We start from the raw sequence: 10,328 nt of genomic DNA, 5'->3' as shown, positions 1-10,328 counted from the left end.
TCCCCAACCCCAACCCCAACCCCAACCCCAACCCCAACCCCAACCCCAACCCCAACCCCAACCCCGTGATGATTGATTTGGGGGCAATTGAAAATGATTCAAGCATATATTTAATAATGCTATTCTATAAAAACACTCATCTTCAGTATCAGAAGCGAATATCGATATATGCATATCCATCTGTTTGTCGATCCATCAGATATGAACTTTAGGGTTATTCCCATTGTTTGTTGGTTGATTGTCATATGTCAGTATCTGCTCATTTTTATATGTTTTTACATGTTATGATACTAATGATTCTACAATTTTACCAATTTCCCCAATTAAATTCGAGCTTACCTTCACAACACAGATCACAGATCGGAACTGAAATCTGATGCAAATCAGACATCTACTAGAATATGAAATGAACCAATAATATAAATCAATCTTCTTCTTTATCTTTATCTATACTTGCCTTAGAATCAGTTTCCTGTATTTCCCCTTCAGAAAACAAAGATTCCGAAATCTCGGTATTGCTCACACTCTAAAAATTTAGTCTCTTTAAGTTTTGTGTGGTCATCGTAAAAAATACCAAGGTTACCACAATAAACAGAACGTCGATTCCGAACACATAAAACACAGATTGTTTTGAATGGCCTGAAAGTATCTCTGCTTGGAGCAGACCCTAAATAGACTCATCAGTACGATCAAAAATGACATGAGCTGTCCTCCTGCGATCAAGAACCCGGAGACTGTGGCCTAGCCCACGGGGTACATGCTTTCACAGGCATATTCTATTAAATTGGGCAGCAAAGGAAAGCCAAAGATGCCCAGAGAGACCACACCAAACCAATACATCCATCGTTGTTAGGCGAATAAGCCCACGAAGACGAGGATGAGAGTGAGAATCGAACAGATTATTTGAATGGTAATTACTCTTTTGTACATTTTGGTCCTTTTGACTAACTAAGAAGGAATGGTACTTATCATGCTGGTTATGATCGAGCTGAGGATGGCAGTTGGAAGCCCGGCAATTGCTGATAGCCCTGCATCTCTCTATAAAGTTATGACATGAAAGTACAGAGGTGAGGCCAAAGGGAGTGATGATCAACTGCACATTGGTGAGTAAGCTATTCACTGCGGACATTGAGAGGAACACTGAGCAAAACAGCAAAAGGAACTCTTTGGTTGCAAATAACTTTTTGATGGTTGTGAAGTATGATTAATTCGGCTTTACTCTATTGATTCTATTGAAGCCCTTTGACTGACTGCCTGACTAGGAAGAGTGCGATGGCTTCCCTCGGAAGAATATGAGGTTGATGAGCATGATCGAGCCGACTAGTAGAGCTTGAAAGTACATTAGATTGAGGACATCTTGGCGACCAGTTTCTGGATCGAGCCCAGACTTGACAATGAAAGGAGAAATGAAGGCTCCGACTCCACCGGAAACTGTGTTTGCGAATATGATCAAGCTGGTCACTAAGAGTCGACTTTTGGCTGGGTACCAGATCGATGAGTATTTGGCAGGGCAGTATATGATGAATGCGTTTCCAATTGCGATTATCGCATTACCTGCAATTACCCAAAGGAAGCTGTGCAGAACTAAAGCCCTCAAACAAATACCAATGAGCACCAATAAGCAATCAATCGAGACCTAAATAAAGCAAGTAAAACCCCAATTTTAAGCGAGTAATTATCGAGGATATAATTACAAGGGATGCTGACAATCGGATGGATTATCATGAAGAGCAAAGCACATGCAGATACTATGCGACTGTCACATTTTAGATGTAGCTCACTATTTCATTGTTGATGGGGGACAAAGCCTGTACAATCATGCTATTGGAGAGTGCAGTCACAAATAAAATGAGAGTGTTCAACTCGCGGAAGAAGTTCAGGCTGCTCTCTTTGGGTTTTTATTGTTACATTTGCAGGATGGGTGCACGATACGCAAGTCGGATATAATATCACGATCTCTGAATTTTGTTAATGTTAAATCTATTACAATGCCAAAATCTGTTTTAATAAATAGACAATGCCGAAATCTGCGCTAATGAATAAGCAATGAACAAGCAATGAATGCACAAATTTATATCTAATATAAACAATGCCCTCCAATACTCACCATAGAAAGTGCAATATCTTTAAAGCATGCTCGCCTGTAATACAATTGACTCCTCTCTTGTAAAATCACAGTCATGCATAATATAAACAATTAGAATAGTAAAACAGCAGTATACGCAAATGTTTAAGATAAAATATAAAATACAGTCTTCGCCCAAGCCTCCAAATACCTCATCATTGCCAAATCAGATATCGATACAGTAATTACTTGTCCAATTCTAGAAACGAAGCGAAGTCTGCAGCCAATGGACATCTGCTCCCACATTCCATGACCCCATTCTTTTAGACAGCCTCTAGCACTTAACCATCAAAGCCTGCATTGCAACCACCACTGAGCGTAAGCTCACAGTCATAGGCGCATTCGTAATCTAAGGGAATTAGTTGGATTTGAGTTCTAATTTGATTCATGAAAACACACGGAATTTCATGCAGAACATTGAAGATAAGTAAGTCTGTGTGGAAGATGCTCGATTCAGATATCGAGGTCGGAGGAAGAACGTGCATCCTCTCGGCAAATTACCAACAGGAAGGAATTATTTGAGGACGAGAACCTTTAACTCAAAGAGTAGTAATCGGAAAGAGGAAGTTCCAGGCTCAAAAACGGATAGCAATAAGGGGACGATGAAGACCGACTCAGCGAGGATGAAAGCGAGTCATACAAATGCGAGTTAAAATTCATTATCCACTGTGGAATTGACTTCTATTTGGGCGAAGGGTTCGCTGTTAGTGTTAGATGGGGCCCGATGAAAAAGCAGACAAGAACAGTCCATAACAAGATATCGCCATTTTGGGGTGAGTATCTCTAATTGCGAGGACCGTAAGACAAGCCTCTCGAATTGTGCGTAACCGATGCAAAAGGCAATAAGCTTTAGTGGCTGAAATTAGAGCCGAAACATCTTCGGATTGCATTCCCATACCACCTCCACATTCGATTCCGGTAGTAATACCTCGGAGTTTACCCCTCACTATATGTTACAGTAATAAAGGAAGACGTGCCACTGTTCAACATCCTCGACAACAAAATCAGCATCGGCTTTAGGTATATTGGCCCGAATATGAACAACCGCCGAAATTAGTACATTCTAATATACAGAAAGTAGGCCGAAGACAGCGAGAGTCGCCTCCCAATTTTCATCCCTCTCAACATGAACAATTACATTTCGTTCGCGGACATCAACAAGCTCATATAAAGCAGCGCAATTGCAGATTACGAGTGGAACCATTGGAATTTACTGCTCCCCATGAAATCCGACAACCAGACCATAAACTAACAAAGAATATCCCTCCTTAAATCCATCTTTGCCTATTCTTTGGTCTGTGTGTACTTCTCTCTCGAAGACCTCAAAACCTTGTTTCATAAGCATCTCTGGAATGGGATCACTGTGCTCGACAAGAGAGAGAACTTTGAAAGGTCTCTGAAATAGATATACTAGTAATTTATAATAATAATTCAGCAATGAAAAGAAGGTGATTTTGAGGAAGACTGTCGAAATATTCAATACACAGCTCTCCAAGCTCTAAAACTAAAGCGAAGCATTCAGCGATGAAGACAAATGGAGAATTCTCTCCCATAACTACATTCTGCGTAAGAAAATGGTTGACAATTCTACGGCATCAATCCGTAAGCTCAAATCGGAAATCAAATCGAAGGGCGAGTATTTGGAGGAATTAAAAAGGATATTGATAGAAGTGCGGAAAATGAATATTGTTATGGTCGAAAAGCAAAAGTCTGCGTTTGTCCACTCCAAACAAGACTCCAAAATCAGAGATAACTACGATAGCTATTCCCTAATCGACATAGTCTCACACTTGTTCGTCAAACATGAATAATTACAACAAAGAAAACGAATCAACGATGAAATGCGTATGCGCATGAATTCCTTACAGAACTTCAGCGAAGATTCTGAGTAACTCAATAAAACTCTGATCAGCAACTCAGAACAATTGTTAAAACAACAACAAATCTTAAAGTAAATGACATTGATCAAACGAACATTGCCAAAACAGCGAGAAGTTATTGGGAGACTTTAGAAGATATTCGAAGAAAGAGAACTCGACCGAGAAATGAACTCATTGCTGAAGAGATAGAATGCGAAGTTGGAGTAGATGAGAGAATGGAAGGGTAAGGACCTTGAGAATGTGTATAAAATTGTGAAGGAACATAGTGTCACTCAGAATGCGACACTCAAGGCGTATGCTATTTGTATATTTGTAGGATCGAAAATGCAGAGAAGTAGCTCATCGCTTTGAACATGGAATATGTGAGACTCACGAACTGATGCGATGATGAGGCGACAGCAATGATACAAATGATCGATGATACGAATAAGCGACACTATGCTCTGATACTATAATGCAATACAAAATAATACAATACAATGCAATTAAATTATCGATGAGCATAAATGGAGACAACACCGCCATCATTTATTCTGCCTGGAATTAAGCAGCTTCTTCAAGCTTTACTCAGCTAGCTTCCTATAGTACTCAGCTGAATGCTTCCTTGCCTCTTAGAAATACCTGGCGATGGTGGCCGTTAACACTTGCTATTCATTGGCCTACAGAGTAGTAATGAGGCCACCATGATAGCCAAGCTCATAGTGTTGCTTTTTATTCTGTTGGTATTATTTTTCAGCTATAATCTTACGGCTCAGTTCCTCGTCCTCTATGAAAACATCCTCATCGCTATCATACATAATCTGCCTGTATTGTTTATAATGCGATGTTGTGCCTACTCCATATATAATCTGTATGAGATTGTATGAAGTGTAAAATTTGATATATAAATATTCAAACGCAACAAATATAAATACTCAGCCGCAGCAAATACAGCAAATGCAATACTGCACTCTCTCACTTTTCGTGTTGTTCTCGTTGATCGATCAGATAAACTGTCAGACAAGCAGCATATCGACAATCGCAGGAATCGGAATCGGCACATTCATCATAATCCTTGCAATCATCTTCTCAATTCTTTGTTGCCTGGCCTGCAGGAGTTCTACTCGCCCATAACTCTACAGTGCAATGGGTCTGCTCGTCCCTGTGCTGTTGATCATAATCTTCGTGACTGTGCCCAAAGAGTCGGAAAGAGTGCAAACATCTGCTGACACAGATTTGGCATTTGTGACGCATGTTGTGTTTATGGTGATCGCCATTCTTGGGTTTGTGGCAGCCTCGGCTTTGGCCTGCATTGGGATTTTGTTCACAGGCAAGAAAGCCAAGAACATTGCAAGATCTGCATTTGTGATCAGACAGTAAGACGAAGATGCTTTCACAGGGAAGAGGTCAAGAAATCTCGGGTCAAGGCAAGGCAGTGAAGCTCATTTAAGGCCCCAATCGAGTAGATCAAGGGCATGAGCAAAGATACAATTCTGGGCCGATGATTTGAAGTAGGCATGTTTTGTTCGCATTTGTCTTTTATTTATTCTATCGAGCAGATCACGCGTGATGAGCGCCTTCGATAATAACTATAGATAGAGTATTAGCCAATAATAAATATAGCATTTCCTTTGATATCAGAGTCTGCATGATGTGTGGATATCTGCGAATAGACATTTATTGATCTCAGGAATTATGCCGACTCATTTATATTATGGTTAGCAATGCAGCTCGTTGAATAGTAAGACCCCAAACAAATTGAAATACTGCCTCTATAAGAATCAAACACCCCGACATGCCCATTCGCTCTGATGGAACTCGTTGGATCGCATCATCGCTACCAACTCATCGGTCTGTTCATTTGGTGTCTGATCAGTCTGATTGTGGGGAGTATTCTCTTGGGCACGCCCTTCATCGTGTATCTGCAGGAATACAATTGCGAAGGTGATGCCAAATATGTATAGCTGTCGGCCAACAGGAGTATATCGTGCAGGGAGTATGTCTGTGAGATGGCAGAGGGTAGGAGAGGGGACTATCTATCGAATAGTGATCATGTTGTTAGTTTGGGGAGCGAGCTATTGGATGCTAATGTGAGATGCGAGAAGAGATGGATTATTGACGTTGTATCCTCGATTGTGTACATGGGCTGCTTATTCGGATACATCTCAATCTCCATTCTATCGGACAATATAGGCCGCAAATCTTCCATGCTCATCTCGCTCCTCATCACCTTCTCAGGGCTGCTGCTGACTGCCTCAGCTACCAACATATACCTGGCATGCATTGGCTTGTTTCTGACTGGCTTCGGGTCGGATGTGGCATTGAACATATGCTTTTACTTCATCGCAGAAACAGTGCATGTTAGCAAAAGAATGAGATACTTAGTCATCATTCAGTTCTTCTTTTCTTTGGGGTGCCTATGCAATGTGGCATGCTACTACTTCGTAGGGAGCTGGAGGCTGATCTACTGGGTGTTTCTGGTTGTGCCGAGCTTTCTGATGACTGTCTGCGTTTGGTTTGTCATTCGGGAGACTCCATACTACCTGATTTCGAAACGGCAGGTTCAATAAGTCCAGGAGCAGCTCATGGTCATTGCGAAGATCAATAGGATTGAAGTTGAGTAATAACTACTCGCCTTGAAGATCCAGCATCTGCACGACCGCCTCGAATCCAAGCGGAGAGAAGAGCCCGGCCAAAACAATGGCAGCAAATTCTACACTCCTTTGGACCTGATCAGATACCCGTCAATACGATTCATATCAATCAGCATCTGCTTGGTTAGCTTCTTCCTTTATATCACTTACTACGGCCCACTGTTGCTCATGGATAGATTCGACTTCACGATATTCATCAATGCGGTGGTTGTGAGCACTTCTGAAATGGCTGTATATCCGCTGTGCTACTATATCATCGACAAGTGCCAGCGCAGGCACATGTGCATGGTTACTGCAGCAGCCTCTGCTTTGATTTCTGGGGTTCTCATATTTGTTATTAGGTCTCAATGCGAATGTGCCAATGAGGATTGCGGGGGGCTTTGCAGATTTATCAGTGTAAGCGAGCTCGTACTGGTCTTCTGCTTCAGATTCTGTTCGTCTCTATAATTTGCAATATTTCTGGTTTATTGCACAGAGGTGTTTCCGACGCAGGTTCGTGGGATGGGCATCGGGATATCCTCTGCATTTGGGACTGTCGCATCTGTCGCCAGTCCGTATATTTTCGGGTCGCACATCGACTCCAATACGGGAACTTCCAATATTATGATATTCTTTATGGCTATTTCAGTCATTTGCGTGTTCCTATATAGAAAACTGCCATAAACATTAGGAGCATAAATTGCTGACGAAATCCAATAAATTGCTGACGAAATCGAATAGGTTGTCGACAAAATCCAATAATTTACCAACAAAGTGAATGAAATGGAATAAATTGAATAGCCAAAGACAATCTACAGATACGAACCAGAGGAATAATTCAGAACAAATTGCATATAAAGAAACAATGCTCAATAACTCTAAAATGCATGAAATGACTTCAGATGGAAAAGACCTATTTGATTACAATCTTCCTATTTGATCACAATGCGTAACTTCAGATGTGAGCCTAGTTTGATGGACAATATAAATATGTGATTATTGGATGTGGGAGTGCTAATAAATATATATTGGTCAGCATGCCCCAAACAGGCACTTAAATCAGCATATACTAACCCCTATCGGAATGCATCAGATCCCTGAAGAGCCTCCCTGAGCTCATCGAGGCCCTTATGCGCTGCCCCCTCCCCTATCAATAACAGCACCAGCAGCATCTCATGAAAATTGTGGAAATAGCCAATAAGTTCATGATCCTGGCACAACACACTTACATAAAAAAGTAATCGAATGTGCAATTGTACTACCGCTTCTTCTGTCGGCTCCGATAGACCATATACGCCTTCATGAGCATATACATGACTAAAAACAAAGCCAAACTCGCCCTCAACACCCTCAACACCATCCACACCCACTCCTACCACCAATCAAGCCCATCTGCAAATGTCAACTTCGTGAGCGAGGTGGGTGAGAGTATCAACCAGGTTTTAATGCAAATAAATAAGTAACTCTTGAAGTATAAACCAGATGCAGACCCCAAACCTCTCTTGGTGAACTTGGCCAATGCGATCAAGGCAAAGATACTCGACCTCGCGCTCCTCAAGTAGTCCCCCTCTGAGCGCATTCAATAGCTGCTCACAATGTTCATCCATCCGGCCACCTAGAAGTAGAACTATCAGCACAACTCAAACAAAATAAACTAAGAGTAAATATTTAACACGGAGGACAAAACATGCAGTAAGTTCAGCATTACCCATTCATCTTTCAGTCCCAGCAAATACAGAGCATAGACCGAAACTAAGAAATCGGATGTCCTCAAACAATCCGGATTGGACGCATTGTTCGACATTGACCAGTCACACTTGTAAAAGCTGACAAGTTCCAACGAGGCCCTGATTCTCCGTGATGCCCTCATAAGGAATAAGTGCATAAATAACCTGATAAGCAAGTACACCTCCCAGTTCGAGTTCTGGAATAAGAAGCCAGAACATAAGAAAAATAGAACTCACCTCTAATTTCGGCCCACTCAGTAGGTGCAGTTGAAATCATAGAGAACCAATGTTGCGTCGAAGCCCAACCGAAAGAAGAAGTTTGGGATGCTATGTCCAGACAAGATGAATATGACCGTCGATGCCAAAAGTATGGAAACATAAGAATGCATAAAGGAGTAAGTAATGAGCTGCATTCACGCGTACAGATAAAAGTACTGTCTCAAGAAAGTGGTTATTATTGGGAATAATTTGCAGTTCGGACCAAAGGACACCCTGAACTCAAACCTACCCCCCAAGAAGAAAAGCTCATTTCGCCTTGAATCAGCGAAATCAAGGAAGTAAGGGGGTGTGTCGAAAGGGCTGGCGATGAACAAATCTAATATGCTGGGCAAAATGGGCAGGATTCCAACAAGTGATCGGGCCAAGCAGCACAAACTCAATACTTCAATAATAATTTCGAACAGCTTTGCCTGAGCTGCTCGATTTGAACTGTATCATGAATTTTCATACTTCACTTCCAAGCATTTCATGTGGAGTATGCACGGGTTTAGTCTCGACGCAGAACTCACAGATTGGTCTGATGGTCTTAAATACAATGCATATTTCGGATTTGATTAAGTTTTTAATGATTCCTGCTCTTAATCAGCGATCATGTAACTATAATTATAATCGTAATTGTAATTGTAACCGTAAGTGTAATCGTAATTGTCATAATGATCGTAATCACAGTGATGCTTTTTGAACAGGCAATTTCTTCAACATCTTGCTGAATTGGTCAGCTATAGGATGCCAAGTGTGCGTAATTTCCTTAATTTCAGGGATAGCATATATCTTTTTGAACCATCTGTCGATGTTCACATACTTCGATTGGTCGATCCCGTAAAATATGATAGTCGTCACTTCGAAGAACAACATCAAATCTGCGATTGTCAGCTTCCCATTTGCTATGTAGTCTTTGGCTTCCAAGAGCTTATCCAATGCCTATATTGCTACGAATAACTTCTTTTCGAGGAACTGAATCAGGAATTCGGGGGTTGGCAATTTCTGCCTCATCCCATAATCTCTCTTCAGGAAAATAGGATCCACAATAGCCGGCCTAAACACGCACTGACACCAATACATATGCTTGTTCACTTAGGCCCTCTCCTCGGGTGTTGTCCCATACAAAGATCGAGGCACGCTCTCGAACTTTTACCATAAGTATATCATGATCGCCCCGCTTTCACTCAAGTTCACTTTCTGATGCGTGATGAAAGGGATTTTGCCCATTGGGTTTATCTTCATCATGTTGGGCTTCTTATGCTCCAATCGGAAGATATCGAGCTGCACATCGTTGTGGGGGATCTTGGCGATTTCTAGTAGAGCCTTCACTGCACGGCCCGGCTGGCTCACAATGTGCCAATAGAGAGTGAGTCCTGGCTATGACGACATACTCCAATAATTCCAATAAGATAAATACCATTGATTATCAATATCACTTGCATAAACACAATATCACTTGAATAAACAAATTAGCATAATGTCATTTGCATAAACAAATCAACATGATTGAAGTCTGAGCTCTCGATTTGGGGTTGGGGTTGGGGTTGGGGTTGGGGTTGGGACTGTCTGCCGAAACTGCTTATTTCTTTCTTTGAGGGTTTGCAATGGAGTCATATCAGTTTTGGTCAATTCAAATGAATTTTTCTCTTGAATGAAGTCGGCCCTCTCAAACTACGAATACAGCCTTTCCCTGTTTGTTTCTCTGGCCTTTTCCTGATCAAGG

General features: G+C 41.5%; 1 pseudogene; it reads right to left on the bottom strand.

Moving 5' to 3' along the window:
- Positions 1–9,286: 9,286 nt before the first annotated feature.
- On the bottom strand, positions 9,287–9,994 carry LOC148303756 (glutathione S-transferase 4-like; annotated as a pseudogene).
- Positions 9,995–10,328: the final 334 nt, after the last annotated feature.

Source organism: Brachycentrus maculatus, unplaced genomic scaffold (genome assembly GCF_059751285.1).
Source record: "Brachycentrus maculatus isolate JH-2025_06_01 unplaced genomic scaffold, ASM5975128v1 h1tg000350l, whole genome shotgun sequence".
In the NCBI taxonomy this organism is placed as follows: domain Eukaryota; kingdom Metazoa; phylum Arthropoda; class Insecta; order Trichoptera; family Brachycentridae; genus Brachycentrus; species Brachycentrus maculatus.
The sequence above is the reverse complement of the archived record's forward strand: the minus strand, read 5'-3'. Positions and strand labels throughout refer to the sequence as shown.